At 39.6% G+C, this 15045-nt stretch overlaps 1 long non-coding RNA gene across 1 annotated transcript in view; it reads right to left on the reverse strand.

Annotated features, from left to right (window-relative positions):
• The window catches only part of LOC132538022 (uncharacterized), a 397739-nt gene that overhangs the window by 142490 nt on the left and 240204 nt on the right, over window positions 1-15045 (reverse strand). The window lies entirely within an intron of this gene.

Here is a 15045-nt window from a genome sequence, read left to right on the forward strand (position 1 = left end):
AAAAGAGACAGAATATGTTTTGCTGATCCTCAGAGTCTCCAGCATGCTGCTGTCCAACAGAAATAAAATCAAGCCATATTAATATGTATTTACATTTTTCTAGTGGACTCTAAATTAATTTGGGGCCAGGCAGTGGCAAACCTGGTTAAATGCTCACATTACAATGCACGAAGACCCAAGTTCAAGCCCCTTGTCCCTACTTGCAGGGGGAAAGCTTCATGAGTGGTGAAGCAGGGCTGCAGGTATCTCTCTGTCTCTCTGTATCTCTCTTTTCTCCTTCCCTCTCAATTTCTCTCTGTCTCTATCCAATGATACATAAATAAAACCATTTTAAGAAATAAATAAATTAATTTTAACGATATGTTCTCTTTCATTCAACATATTAAAAATTGTGCTACAACATCTAATCAACCTAGATTGTTAGTGAGTTAATTCATACTATTTTTGGCACTGAGTTTATTTTTATGTTAGTGTCTTATTTATTTATATTATTTCCTTTGACCAGAGTACTACTAAGTTCTGACTTATGGTTGTACTGGTGGATACTGAACTTTTGGTGCCTCAGGAATGAAAGACATTTTATATAACCATATACTATCTCACCCGTTCAGTCTAATGTGTATTTTACACTTCAAGTACTTTTCAATTCTGGAGTAGTGGTTGGTAGCACATATCAGTGCAGTGCTACAGTTCATCTACAGAGGGATTAAGTGATTTGGCCAAGGGGACCCAGCTAGTGAGCAACATTCACCTTCAGATAGTTGTACCCATCAGTACATTCTTGTGCTGTGTTATACTGTGCAAGGCTACAGGCCTGGTCATTTTCCTTTTGAAAGGCAAGGGTTTTGAGCTTGTAGAGAAGGCAGCACTGGAAGGGTGACCTGACCTAAGATGCCCATTCTGCACTGAAGTGGAAATGACAGTTTGGAGGAGTCATCAGTACAGAGACCACAGTGAGTGTGAAGTGAAGGTTCTGTGATAGTTCAGTTAAGACCTGACGAAGATCATGGATCAGTGTATCTAAGCAAGAGATTTTGAGAGTAGACTAATATAAGAATCAGATAAGCACTATATTAAATATAAAAAACACTCAGAGTAGAACATCAATATGTATTCAGTCTAGAAAAGTGTGTTAAGTGATATCATTTATTTTCTTTTAAAAACTTTATTAGTGATTTAATAATGAGTAACAAGATTATAAGATAGCAGGGGTATAATTCCACACAGTTCCCACCACCAGAGTTCAGTGTCCCATTCCCTCCATTGGAAACTTCCCTATTCTTTACCCCTCTGGTAGTATGGGCCAAAATTCTTTATGGGGTACAAAAGTGGGAAGTCTGGCTTTTATAATTACTTCTCTGCTAGACATATGCAGGTTGATCCATACCCCCAGACTGTTTCTGTCTTTCCCTAGTGAGGTAGGACTCTGGAGAGGTGAGGCTTCAGGACACACTGGTGAGGTTGTTTGCCCAGGGAAGTCAGGATGGAATCCTAGCAGCATCTGCAACTTGGTGGCTGAAAGGTGATAGGATATAAAGCAGGACAAATTGTTTGATAAACAGGATATGGGTCATCACTAGGGCTTCACTGCTTGGAGCTGACTTTTTTCAGATAGAAACAGAAGGAAAGATATCACAGCATCAAAGATTACTCTAGTGCAGTGAGGGCTGGGCTTGAACCTTGGTCGTCCACATGACACAGCAGGCATACTATCCAGGGGAACTATCTTGCCAAACAAGTGTTGTTGTTGTTGTTGTTGTTGTTGGTGGTGGTGGTGGTGTGTGTGTGTGTGTGTGTGTGTGTTTTGGGAGGGGTAGGGGACAGTGATGAGAGAGTTTGGCATAGGTTAGTGTACTCTAGTCCTCAACCTTACTGGCTTGGGAATCTTTAGTTTGTCTTTTGTGACAGAATATAACTTCTCCTTCATGAAGGAAGAATTACAGACTGGAGAGGTTAATCATGACCTGATAGTTGAAAAGTCTCTTTATTTAATTATAAGTGATCTGGTTCATTTGATTTATTAGTTCCTATTCTATTTGCCTATTGTCAATTTTCATATTCTGATATGCTGATCATCAAACCCTGATGATATTCTTGAAGTCCCTCATCTGTTCCTTGAAAACTGACTCTTACCACTTAGGATACTTTTTGCAACATTGTACAATTCAGTTAAAATTGCATGTTATAGGGCTGAGGAGATGGTTTAATGGTTATTCAAAAAGACTTTCATGCCAGAGACTCTGAGGCTCCAGGTTCATTTCCCAGCCTTATAATAAGCCAGAGCTGAGCAGTGCTCTGGTCTTTCTCTCTGTATATCTCTCTCGCTCATTAAAAATAAAAAATAAAAAATAAAATATCTTTAAATTTCATGTTTTATATTTTAAGAGATAGTACTTTTCCATAGTTCTGAATTAAAAATACAACTAGATAGACTATAAAATTATTTTCCTATTTTAATAAAATTATTTTCCTTGTCATCCTGTTTCCTTCTCTAGAGTCAAACAAACAGCTGTTTCTAGAATCTTGTGTTGCCTTTAAGTGCTATTTTCAGTGTAATATATGCGAGCAAATATGTATTATTCTTCTCCTGCCTTCTCTTATACAGATAGTGGTATATAATACACACTGTTTTTTTTTTTAAAGATTTGTTATTATATTTCCATAGCACTGCTCAGCTCTAATTTGTGGAGGTATGGGGGGATTGAACCTGGGACTTTGGAGCCTCGAGCATGAGAGTTTCTTTGCATAACCATTTTGCTATATACTCTTACCCTAATACATGTGGTTTTACATCTTGGAAGAGATGAAACAATTTTCTTATACACACACACACACACACACACACACACACACACTCTTTAAAAACATATCTTAAAGCAGAGCAGCAGTGTGAGGAGCTTAATTAAAGTTCTCTCAAAGAGACATCTGCTCAACTGATCATAAAGGAATCACTCAGAAATCTCTAGAGATAGATCAACATACTTACAACAAATTGAGTAGCAAATAATCTACAGAAACACAGTAAGGAGAGTGGGAGACCATGACATTCACACTTGGAACGGCACCTGTTCCCCATAGTTCTGTTTTGCAGAAGAGCTACTCTGGTGGGGCTGGGAGCTAAGTGACTGCTCTCATCTCCCTCCCTCACTCCCAGCCACAGACGAGCATTTCACAGTAGATTCATCAGCTCAGTAGATCCTAGTCTCCACAGTTCCTATACTGAGTGAGTGATGGTAGCCAAATGGTTCTACCTACATTTCCACTCCCCACATAGAAATAATGTAGGGGTACTATTGAAGTGCAACTGGCAACTGATGGCAGCTCCCATCTTCTCCAAAATATAAGTGGAAGAACTATTTCAGGTAGGTTTGGCAGCTTCTGAATACTGGTAAATTTCATCCCTTTTGGAAATACCCAAACAGTAGCCCTGGGCTATGGAAGATCTGTCTATATAAGCAGTAATGGCAGCTAGGTGATGGCACAGTTCCCACCTCCCACACATACAGCGCCTAGTCGTAAGGAGGACACAGGTGGTGCAGCTAATAGAGAAGGAGCTCCTCGTCCTACTCCCCCTTTCCCAGTGTCAGCTGATTCAACATGCAGAGATCCTGGGAAGTGTTGGAGCAAGTCTCAAAGTCTCAAGACTGGCAACACTCTGCTAAGAGGCGCTTCTTTGAATAGATCAGATTATGTGGTAATTTGTGCCTCAAGTTGTTACTGAAAACAACAAAGCAATCAACTAGCAATCAGAGGAGGCTAACGACTGGCTGTGATAGCTATAGAAGTAAATAGCCAGAAGGATGAGAGAGTCAAGGAAGAGCATTAATGAGAGTCCAGCTAAACCCACCTTCTTTCCTGATGGTCAGGAACTCTACATACATGCCAAAACATGTAGACATTTGGAGTTCCTCTTTTTTTTTTTGCCTCCAGTGTTATTGCTGGGGCTTAGTGCCAGCACTATGAATCCACTAATCGTGAAGGCCATTTTCTCCATTTTATTGGACAGAACAGAGAGAAATTGAGAGGAGAGGGAAATAGAGAGGGAGAGAAAGACACCTGCAGACTTGCTTTACTCCCTGTGAAGCGGACTCCCTGTAGGTGGGGAGGGGGGCTCGAACCTAGATCCTTGCAGGGGTCCTTGTGCTTAATACTATGTGAGCTTAACTGGGTACACCACCGCCAGACCCCTACCCCAACATTTGGAGTTCTGTAAAGAGAGAAAGCAAAGAGAACTTCAGTTACTAGTCTCTGGCTACGAATTTTTGAACACTGAGCAATAAAAGCAGTCTCTATATAACACACAGATTTGATGGTGAGAGGTAAAAACTGAATTAGTTTGGAGGCCTTGAACATCATCAGTGATCAGTCAGAGGCTGGTGGGTAGCTTGTGTTGACCTAGAGGTGACCTGCAAGAAACTAGGCTTAAAGATAAAACTGTGTGTGTGTGTTTCAGGGGGTGTGGGTGTCGGGGGGAATTAAGCAAAGACTGGAGGAGATACAGTGTAAGGGAAATAGAATTCACTGTACAAAGCAGCTAAATTTCCACATAAATCAACATCAACAACTCCAGGAGGAGGGGAAATCAGCATCCAGACTGCTCAAATATACTTTTTAAAATGTCCATCTTTCAACAACAAAAAATGAGACATGCAAATAAATAGGGGGAGGCTGGCAATAAAAATGGCCTTTTAAAGGATTCATATGTTCACCACAATAAGCAAAAATCTTCAAAGCAGCTACTATAAATACATTCAAGAAACAAAAGATACCACATCTCAAGAGCTAAAGAGGGACCAGTAGATAGTTCACACAGTAAGACACACCATTTACCTTGTGTACTGGGTTTGAACCCCCATCTACCCCATAACAGCACCATACAAAGGGAGAGGTTTACAATGGAGCAGCACTGTGGTGTCTTTCATGTCTCTGTCTCTCACATCCATCTGAAAAAAGAAAGGAAGATCAAGAGTCCCCTGGGAGCTATGGGATCATATAGGGCAGCAAATAAAGTAAAAGACAATGACTTAAAGGAAAATAATTGATGACATCTTATCAGACAGGCAATGAAGAATGCTATAAACTACACAATAAAACTAAGTGAAAATTTTAGAGTTGAGATAATTAATGTTTTCTTTCTGAGTCTTATTTGCTGTTTCCCCATTTCTGTATAAGTACCGCGCGCTAACCGATTGCGCCACTGGAGCTCTCCCATTTCTGATAATACTTCCTTCAAAAGCTTTCCTGAAGCCTGTGATTATTGCATCAATCAGTGTTTGGATATTGTACTCATTATTTATTTTTTTTAAAGATTTTATTTATTTATTTATTTATTTATTTATTTATTTATTTGTGAGAAAGATAGGCAGAAAGAAGGAAAGAACCAGACACCACTCTGGTACATGTGCTGCTGGGGATTGAACTCAGGACCTCATGCTTGATAGTCCATGCTTTATCCACTGTGCCACATCCCAGACCACTCATTCTTATTTGCTTCTAGCTTGTTGGGATTTTTTTCCCGGGGTTCTTTCTTGGTTCATTTCTGCAATGTTTCTTTTTCAGTTTGACTGTTATATTTGGTGTCTTAAAATTTGTGTCCTGTGTGTTGCTGTTTATATATGGTGTGAGGTGGCTTCTGGTTTCAGGAATGGTTGAAGGTGTTAGTCTACTGCTGACACAGTAGCTTTTGGAATATGGGAGGTAGGATCTCTTGTGTTCAAACTGAAGAGAGAAGTGGATGATTGGAACAGCAAGATGGCACCTTCTTATGCTGAATACAGTTTCTATAGTCTTTTTAAAAAATTTCTTTATTGGAAGATTAATGTTTTACAGTCGAGAGCAAATACAATAGTTTGTACATGCATAACTGTTCCCAGTTTTCCACATAACAATACAAGTCCCAGTAGGTCTATCTGCCATCATCTTCACCTTCTTATTCTGAATACAGCTTCTACAGTCTTAAGGGCCCCTCTCTCATTCTTTCTTGACTTTTCTATCTCTCTGCTTCTCAACCTCCATCAAACAATGGCCACTGGTAGCTTGGGAAGTGGCACAGCAGATAATATTAGACCTGAGAAACTGCCATTTCTTCTTCTTTCTTTGAATGTCCTTTCAGGCCAGAAAACGAAGAGAAATCATAGCAGCACCTTGAGACTATGTTTTAAATCCAGTGGCACAGCCTTTTCACCTGACAGTATGGTACCTGAAGAACGTTCAATTCTTCCTCTTTCTCTGACTTCCTTTTCAAACCAGAAGATAACTTGTAGTCATAGCAGCACTTTGAGAATATGCTTTAAATCCAACAGCACAGCTTTTTCATTTGATAACACTGCATGATATAGTGCCCAGGTGCTAAACTCACCGAAGATTCCTCCTCAAGGTCAAGATCAGCAGGAGATGAAAGCAACACTAAGAATGTAGAGGAAAGTGGGGATCCCAGGAAACACAGGATCAATTGCTAATGTGAAATTATAGAATTGAAAATCATAACAGTAAAAAAAAATCATTAGGGGAGGCCTATAGACCTGAGTTTTTGGAAGAAGAAAACTGAAAGATTAGTAGAGATTATGCAGAGGCAAGCACAAAAGAAATAAATTAAACTTCAGAGAAATATGAGGCAACATTAAGCGTATCAACACACATTTGATTCATGTACCAGAAGGAAAGGAGAATAGGAAAACATCATCATCAACAACAACAACAAAAATCACCCAAAGAAATAATGACTGAGAGCATCTCAGATTTGCTGAAAATAATTAATCCACTCATGCAAGAAGCTTGACTAATTCTAAGAAAGATTGAAGCAGAGAACCACACTGAGATATATCATAATCAGGATATGGGAAACCTACAATAAAAAGACAATCTTGAAAAACCACAAGAAAAGAGTGACTCATCATTCTAAGTAAACCCTAATTAAATTAACTGACTTAATCCTCAATAAACCAACTTCTCCTAAAAAAACTATGGAGACCAAAGGCCATATTCAATGTCATGAAAAACAACCCCCAAGTCCTATGAATCAAGGAACTTGTTTTCAGCCTATTTTTTAAAATAAAGTTGAAATTAAAATATTCTCATATAAACTAAAAACTGAGAAAATTTGTTAATTTGAACTAAAAAGGATACATGCCTCTTCATTTCAAAACTTACAGCAAAGAACACAAATTTAGACAATATAGTACTGACATAAGAATGAATGTATAGGTAAGTACAATGAACTAAGAGGATGGGGAAGATAGCATAATGGTTATGCAAAAAGACTCATGCCTGAGGCTCTAAGGTCCCAGGCATAAACCCTGGTCCTACCGTCAGCCAGAGCTGAGAAGTGCACAGGTTAAGGAAAAAATAAAGTAAAACAAAATAAAAGTAGAATTAAGAGTCCAGAAATAAGGCCAAGTACCTATGATCAAATAAATGATTTTTGTTAATAAGGTGCCAATACTATCCAGTGGGGAAAGGATAGTCTTCATAATAAATGGTACTCGTATGAAGGTACTATAATAGCCACATGCAAAGAGCACATTTCAGGTCCTTATTTCACACCACATACAAAAACTAACTCAAAATGAATAAGGCACAAATGTAAAATATAAAACTCTTAAAGGATAACAGGACTAAATTGAAAGCTTGAATTGGGCAATAGTTTCTTGGATATGATACCAAAAGACCCAGCAGCAAAAGAAAGAAACTAAATGATAAGACATTCAAAATATATTTTGCACCCAAATAATGCCAGTAAGACAGTGAAAAGACAATCCACAAAATTATATATAAATTATAGTATTGGTGAATTCAAAGGGGGTTGGATGGTAGCACAACCTGGATGAGTGCACGTTACAATGTTCAAGGACCAAGGTTCAACACCCCAGTCCCCACCTGCAGGAGGAAAACTTCCAGAGTGGTAAGGAAATGCTGCAGGTATTTCTCTGTCTCTCTCCCTCTCTACCCCCCCCACTCTTGATTTATGGCTGTCTCTATACAATAAGTAAGTAAAGATAATAAAAAATTTAAAAAATTCAGAAGACTCAATAATAATAATAGTAATATACAAGATTGATAATCCAATTTTAAAGTGGGCAAAGAGCCCAGAGAGATTGCTCAGTCTATTAGAGCACCGACTTTCATGCCTGTGGACAGAGACCGCGAGTCCAGTCCCTGGCACCACCGATGTCAAAGCTGAGCAATGCGCTGGACTTCTTTCTCATTCTCTTGCTCCCTCATAAATAATAAATACATAAGAAAGTATTTTAAAAATTAAAATTGATGAAGGATCTGAACAGAAACTTTTCCAAGGAAGATATAAAAATGGCCAGTAACGAAATAAAAAGATGTTCATAAAAAATGAGAGGCTCGGGAGTCGGGCGGTAGGTAGCGCAGCAGGTTACGTGCATGTGGCACCAAGCAGAAGGACCGGTGTAAGGATCCCAGTTCAAGCTCCCGGCTTCCCACCTGCAGGGGAGTCACTTCAGGTCTGCAGATGCCTGTCTTTCTCTCTCCCTCTATGTCTTCCCCTCATCTCTCCATTTCTCTCTGTCCTATCTAACAACGACATCAACAACAACAATAAAGCAACAAGGGCAACAAAATGAAATAAATAAATAAATATTTATTAAATTTTTTTTTAAAAGAGAGGATCATGAAAATCATCATCACATAACTCTTCATACCTATAAGTATAGCAATACTTTAAAAAAAGTGTTTGTGAGCATGTAAAGATTTTGAAACCTTTATACACTACTGATAGGGATACTAAATAGTGAGGCTACTTTAGAAAACAGCCTAGGGGCCAAGTGGTGGCTCACTAGGTAGAACACACACACTATCCTGCTCTAGAACCTGGATTCAAGCCCCTGGGCTTCACCTGCAAGCTACATGAGAGGCGGAGAAGAGCTTCAGGTGTTTCTCTTTCTGTCTCTCTCTCTCTACTTCTCGCCATCTTTCAGAAAACAAAAAAAAAAAGAACAACCAAACTAACACAACACAAAACAAAACAAAACAAAACAAAATGCTGTCAGGAATGGTGATGCAGGCACCAAGCTCCAGGTGGCAAAAAGCAAGAGCAAAACACACACACACACACACACACACACACACACACACACACACACACACACACATACACACACACACACAGTACGAGCCTTACAGTTCCTCAAAAGTTAACACACACAGTGCCATATGGATCCAGCAGTTCCATTTCTATGTATATATCTAAGAGACATGAAAACATATGTCCACACTAAACTTATACACACATGATCACAGAAGCACTATTTATAAAATCTCCAAATGGTAAAAGCCCAGTTTCAAAACAAACAAACAAACAAATATAACCTGAGTGTCCATCACTTTATGAATGGAATAACCACATATTAATATTGTTTAGCTGTTAAAGGGGATGAGGTACAAATACATGCTACTTCACAAAGTAATCTCGTAAACATTGTGCCATGGGGCAGAAGTCAGACACAAAAGGTCACATAGTGTATCATTTGATTGAGATGAAATGTTCAGGAGAGGCAACTGTGTAAAAACAGAAAACAATTACTGGCTGCCTAGGGCCTGATAGGAGGATGGGAATAGGAGCGTCTGGTGATAGATTCAGGCTTTGTTTTGGAGCAGTAAGAATGCCGTAGAATTATATATGTCTATGCAATTCTGTGAAAATACTAAAGTCATTGAATTGTGTTCACTTTAGAACGAGTGCATTTCATGGTATGTGAAATCTCTCAATATACACACTCACTTAGCTAGACATGCTTGGGCTATCTCATGAACTCAGTCATGTTGACTGTTGGGGCTGCCATCACCTGAACATCTGACCCAAGGCCAGCTCTTTCCAAGAAGTTTGTCCTGTTTTTGCAGGTTGCTTGCTGAGGGTTAGTTCCTCATTCCTGTGAATCAGTTCTTTCCTAAGATTACCTGAGTGTTACAAAATGACAACTGACTTCCCTCAGAATGAATGATTCAAGAGACTAAAGTAGAAAAAAGATATCACGTCTTTTATGACCCAGTCTTAGTGCCATACTATGGGTCATTTTATCAAAGTCCTACTGGCTACACAATGACATGGTACTAGGAGAAAAGAACTGTTGGAGGCCTTCTTGGTGGTTGGTTTACACAAGTGAGGATAACTACCCTGCTGTCTTCTTAGTAATTTCAGTTTCTCCAGCTCACCAGGCATAACTACTACTCAAAACTGCCACAGACTCAATGTTTTGTGATTCCTGAGGCCTGTGAAGGAGCATTTCAAGTTTCTGCTGAAAATCTGAATGAATACACACACACACACACACACACACACACACACACACACACACACACTTTTAAAAAATCCAAAATGTCGTACAGGGAATTTTTAAAATCTTAATGTCATTTACTATTACACTTATTGGGCAAAAATATACAAATGCATGAGAAATGGTTTTTCCTTGTTGCAATATTCCAGTTAAGAATGCAGGACTCCTGTGCTCCATCCTGAGAAATCATGAGAAATACAAATGAGACAGAAGCTGAAACTCTTGTGCTGGCTTTCAGGTCGATATAGCGGCACCTGCTGGGTCAGACTGGCTGATGTTCTGTTTTATTCACATACTTGTATCAGTATGTTTCTAAACAACTTAATCCATTAGGGCTTTGGAGAGGGAGATTTTGTACTGACCTCATATGTACTTAGGTTTTCTCCCATGTGATTTTATACACCTTCATCTTTACCTTTACATCAAAGTAGTTTTGTCCTTATTATATGCAGGTTGCTTTGTCTAACTCCAAAACAACGGAAAATACAAGAGCTTTCTCGTTGGTGTAAAGAAGAAGAACAGCTAGACCCAAAGAATGAGTGCAGAAAGTCAGAGAGGAGAGCTGGGGCTCTTTTTATGTTGACTTCAGGATGAAAAATGATAACCTTTTAGGAGCCCCTGGTTAAGCATGCATATTATCATGTGCAGGGACCCGGGTTCAAGTCCCAACTCCCCACCTGCTGGTGGTTGCTTCATAGGAGGTGAAATAGGGCTGCAGGTGTCTTTCTGTCTCTTTCCCTCTCTATCTCCCCCTTCCATCTCAATTTCTCTTTGTCTCTATCTAATAAACAAACAAATACACAAATAAATGTTTTGAAAAATGCCTTAGTGACAAGTCACTCATTAAAATCTTGGGTTGTGAAGGTTAAAAAAAAAAAAGGCCATCAGGAGAAGTGGATTGGCACCAAGTCCCATTGCTAACCCTGGTGGCAAAGGGAGAGAAAAAGAGAGAGAGAGAGAGAGAGAGAGAGAGAAAGAAGAAGGAGGAGGAGGAGGAGGAGGAGGAGGAGGAGGAAGAGGAGGAGGAGAAGGAGAAGGAGAAGGAGAAGGAGAAGGAGAAAAGAAGGGTGGGGGGCCGATAGTAAAATTTTTATGCAAGGAGACTCTCATACCTGAGGCTCCTAAGTCCCAGGTTCAATCCCTGCACCACCATAAAGTACTGCTGAGCAGTAATCTGGTAGAGAGAGAGAGAGAGAGAGAAGAGAGAAGAGTGAGAGAGAGAGGTGGAAAAAAAAAGATATTTTCTTAGTATTTGAGGTCATTATGAGACCTTCATTCTCCTCTTGCATCTTTATGCATCACCAGTGATCTCACCCAACAACATTGCTAAGATGTCCAGTGATCTGCATATCACACCAACTTTACCAGCAAGGATAGGAAGGAGCTAGTGTCAGAATTCTGGCTTTGCCAGTAAATGACCCCATGAACTTAGGTAAGGCTTGTCCCTCTGCTCATTTTTTTTTTAATGATCCAGAATGCCAACCTGTCTAGCTCTTGGGGTCTCCAGTCACTGAGATCCAGAGACACCAAGGATGCCCATGAAATATTCATATCTTATAGTGCTCAAATTTTTAAAGGAAAAAACTTTGCATCTACAATGGCAATAATTTCACAAAGAGCATATGACACCATAAGATGAATTTGAAAAGCACAATCTCAGTATCAACTTATTTTTTTTTAAAAAAAAGGTTATTATTTATGTATTATTGAACAGAGACAGAAATTGAGAGAGGAGGGAGTGACAAAGAGGGGAAGAGACAGAGAGATACCTGCTTCACCACTCAGGAAACATTCTCCTTGCAGGAAGGGGTCAACTTACTCCTTCAAAAAGAATAAATTTAGGTTTTTTAAAAATATTTTATTTATTCCCTTTTGTTGCCCTTGATTTTTTTATTGTTGTTGTAGCTATTATTGCTGTTGTTATTGATGTCGTCATTGGATAGGACAGAGAGAAATGGAAAGAGGAGGGGAAGACAAGAGAAGGCGCGAGAAAGACAGACACCTGCAGACCTGCTTCACCGCCTGTGAAGCGACTCCCCTGCATGTGGGGAGCTGGGAGCTCGAACCGGGATCCTTTCTCTGGTCCTTGTACCTCGCGCCATGTGCGCTTAACCCGCTGCGCTACCGCCCGACTTCCATAAATTTAGTTTTTTAAATAAACATACGAAAATGTCTCACTTTTTCATTCATCAGACCTTTGAAAAAGCCATAGAGTAGCATTTGAGTGTGCAACGGCTGGCTCTCAAGGGCCGCATCCACTAGCAGATTTACCCACAGCGGCCTTGAGAGCAGTGGCACTTTCTGATGTGTAAGCTCTCCCTAGAAAAACTGCTCTGGTCAAGAGTAATTTACCAGAAGAGACTAGTGAGATGATGTCATCCATGCTGTTCAACGAGTTTCCTGGTTTTAAGGAAGTATGTTTGGTACCTGGGAAGCATGGTATTGCTTTTGCTGAATTTGAAAATTACAGATAAGTTGGGGTTGCCAGGGGAGCCTTACAAGGATTTAAGATCACACTGTTCTTGACATGGCCCACTTGGATAGTGTGTTGCTTTGTCATGTGCCTGACCCTGGTTTGAGCCTGGTCCCCAGTGTGCTAACAGAAGCTTTGGTGCTGTGGTCTAAAAAAGAAAAAGAAAACTAAGACCTCACCTCACACTATCCCATGTCATGAAAATGATTTATGTCAAGAAATAACATGTGGAATAGTTGTCTGTGAAGGAGTTGGGGTTTCTTTATAGTGTCTGTTTTTGATAACATTTGGTCACACCAATTTGCTGAGTAGGGGTGGAAGGTGGGGGTGGGTCAACAATGAAATTCTTGTGAAGGATTAAAAAAGCTTATTAGTCTTTCTTAAAACTTACTGAGCTGTAAAGTATTAAGAACTTAAATTTTTATCTTTATTCATTCATTGTTGGATAGATACAGAGAGACAGTGAGAGGAGAAGGGGAGGGAGAGAGGGAAAGAGACAGGGAGACATCTGCAGCCCTACTTCCCCACTCTTGAAACTTTCCCTCTACAGGTGGAGACCAGGTGCTTGAACCTGGGTCTTTGTGCACTGAAATGTGTGCACTTAGCCAGGTGTGCCACCACTTGTCCCCAGAACTTAATTTTGTGAAATAAACTTTTATTTGTATTCTAAAAAAAATGGACTCGGGGAGTGACTTGGATAAGACTGTCCAGTGCTGCCCTCAGTCATTCTTTGCTTGTGTCCCCAAGAGTTCATGCCACTGCCTACTCATTTCAGATATTTTATTAATGGGCCATGGTGTCAAACATCACTGCTCCAAGTCTCCCTGATTAATCAAGTAAACCCTGAAGGTAGGTAGAATGTTTATTTATTTATTTTTTATTAATCGAATTTGCACCCAAAGTGTCCTTTGGCCTAGTTATATACCTGGTCATGTGGTGTATATGATATATGTGAGGATGGTTTATTTCTCTCTGCTTAAAATCACTCCCTGGGCTTTGGAGTCCTACAGTCGTTGAACAGTGCTATGGACTGATGCGTCCATCCTAAATTTCATATATCAGACTCACAAATGATGTCATTTGGAGTCCGTTGGGAAGCAACTGTTACATGAGGTCATGAAGGTGGAGTTCTCATGATGAGACTGGCGACCTTGTAAGAAGAGAGGTCATGGTATTCTATCACTCTTTATTTTTCCCTTTTCTCTCCTCATTACATATGCACAAAGTAGAGGCCATATAAGGAGAGAGGAGAAAAGAGGGGATGATTATGATGACCACCTACAAGGCAGGAAGGGACCTTTTAGCAGGAACCAAATCTGATGGCACCATGGGTTTGGATTTTCAGCTTCCTGAACTATGAGAAAGAAATTTCTTTTATTTAAACCACATATTTCAGATTTCATCTTGGAAGCAGTGCAATGAAAAATATGTCCCAGAGTTTTAGCATGGGGTCAGGAGCCGGGTAACCAGTCTGGAGATGGGTCATGTTTGTGTTCTGTGGAGTCTTTAGATCACCTGAGAAGGTAAAATATTTCTTCTAGATTTGCATGGGAGTATCCAAAATTTTGGCCCGTGCATTCTGTTTAGTTCCCTTTTGATTTCCACTCTGAAAGATTTGGGGCTGACTGAGGTCTGGCATGTGCACTTGTTATGTTCAGATTATGCTAGAGGAAAATTCATTTCCTCCAAGTCATTTTTAAATTCACCATTTCTGTGGTCCAGGCACTCTGGGGAGATAGGAAAAAGCTTAGATCTTTGTGCTTAAGGAGTTTACAGAGGAGCACATGGAGAGGACAAACAAAACACATAAATAAAAGCCACAGCACAATAAAGAATACATAATATGTGCAAAGTACTGTGGGAAGTAAGAGAAAATAGGGGAGAACGTAAATCTGGGTGAAGACTTCATTGGAGGGGACTGTGAAATGAAATAATTCAACAAAGAAGGTAGTATTTTCCTTCAAGAAAAGGAGAGGCAGAAGAGAGCAGCTGAAATGTGCAAGGAAGTGTGGTGTGTGAGAGGTAATGGGGTTCAGACTTTCTATAGTCAAGGATTTTTTTTTTTAATTAGTGACTCAATAATGGCCTACAAGATTATAAGATTACAGGGGGACAGTTTCATACCATACCCAACACCAAAGTTCTGTTACCACTCTTCCCAAGATCACCACCATAGTCCTCAAAAAAGTGTTAGAAACAGTTTGGTCACTTTTTGTTTAATTTATTGTAAGTTCATGTTTTTTTTTTTTTTTTTTTTTTTTTTTACCAGAGCAC

Source organism: Erinaceus europaeus, chromosome 4 (genome assembly GCF_950295315.1).
Source record: "Erinaceus europaeus chromosome 4, mEriEur2.1, whole genome shotgun sequence".
Classification (NCBI taxonomy): Eukaryota; Metazoa; Chordata; class Mammalia; order Eulipotyphla; family Erinaceidae; genus Erinaceus; species Erinaceus europaeus.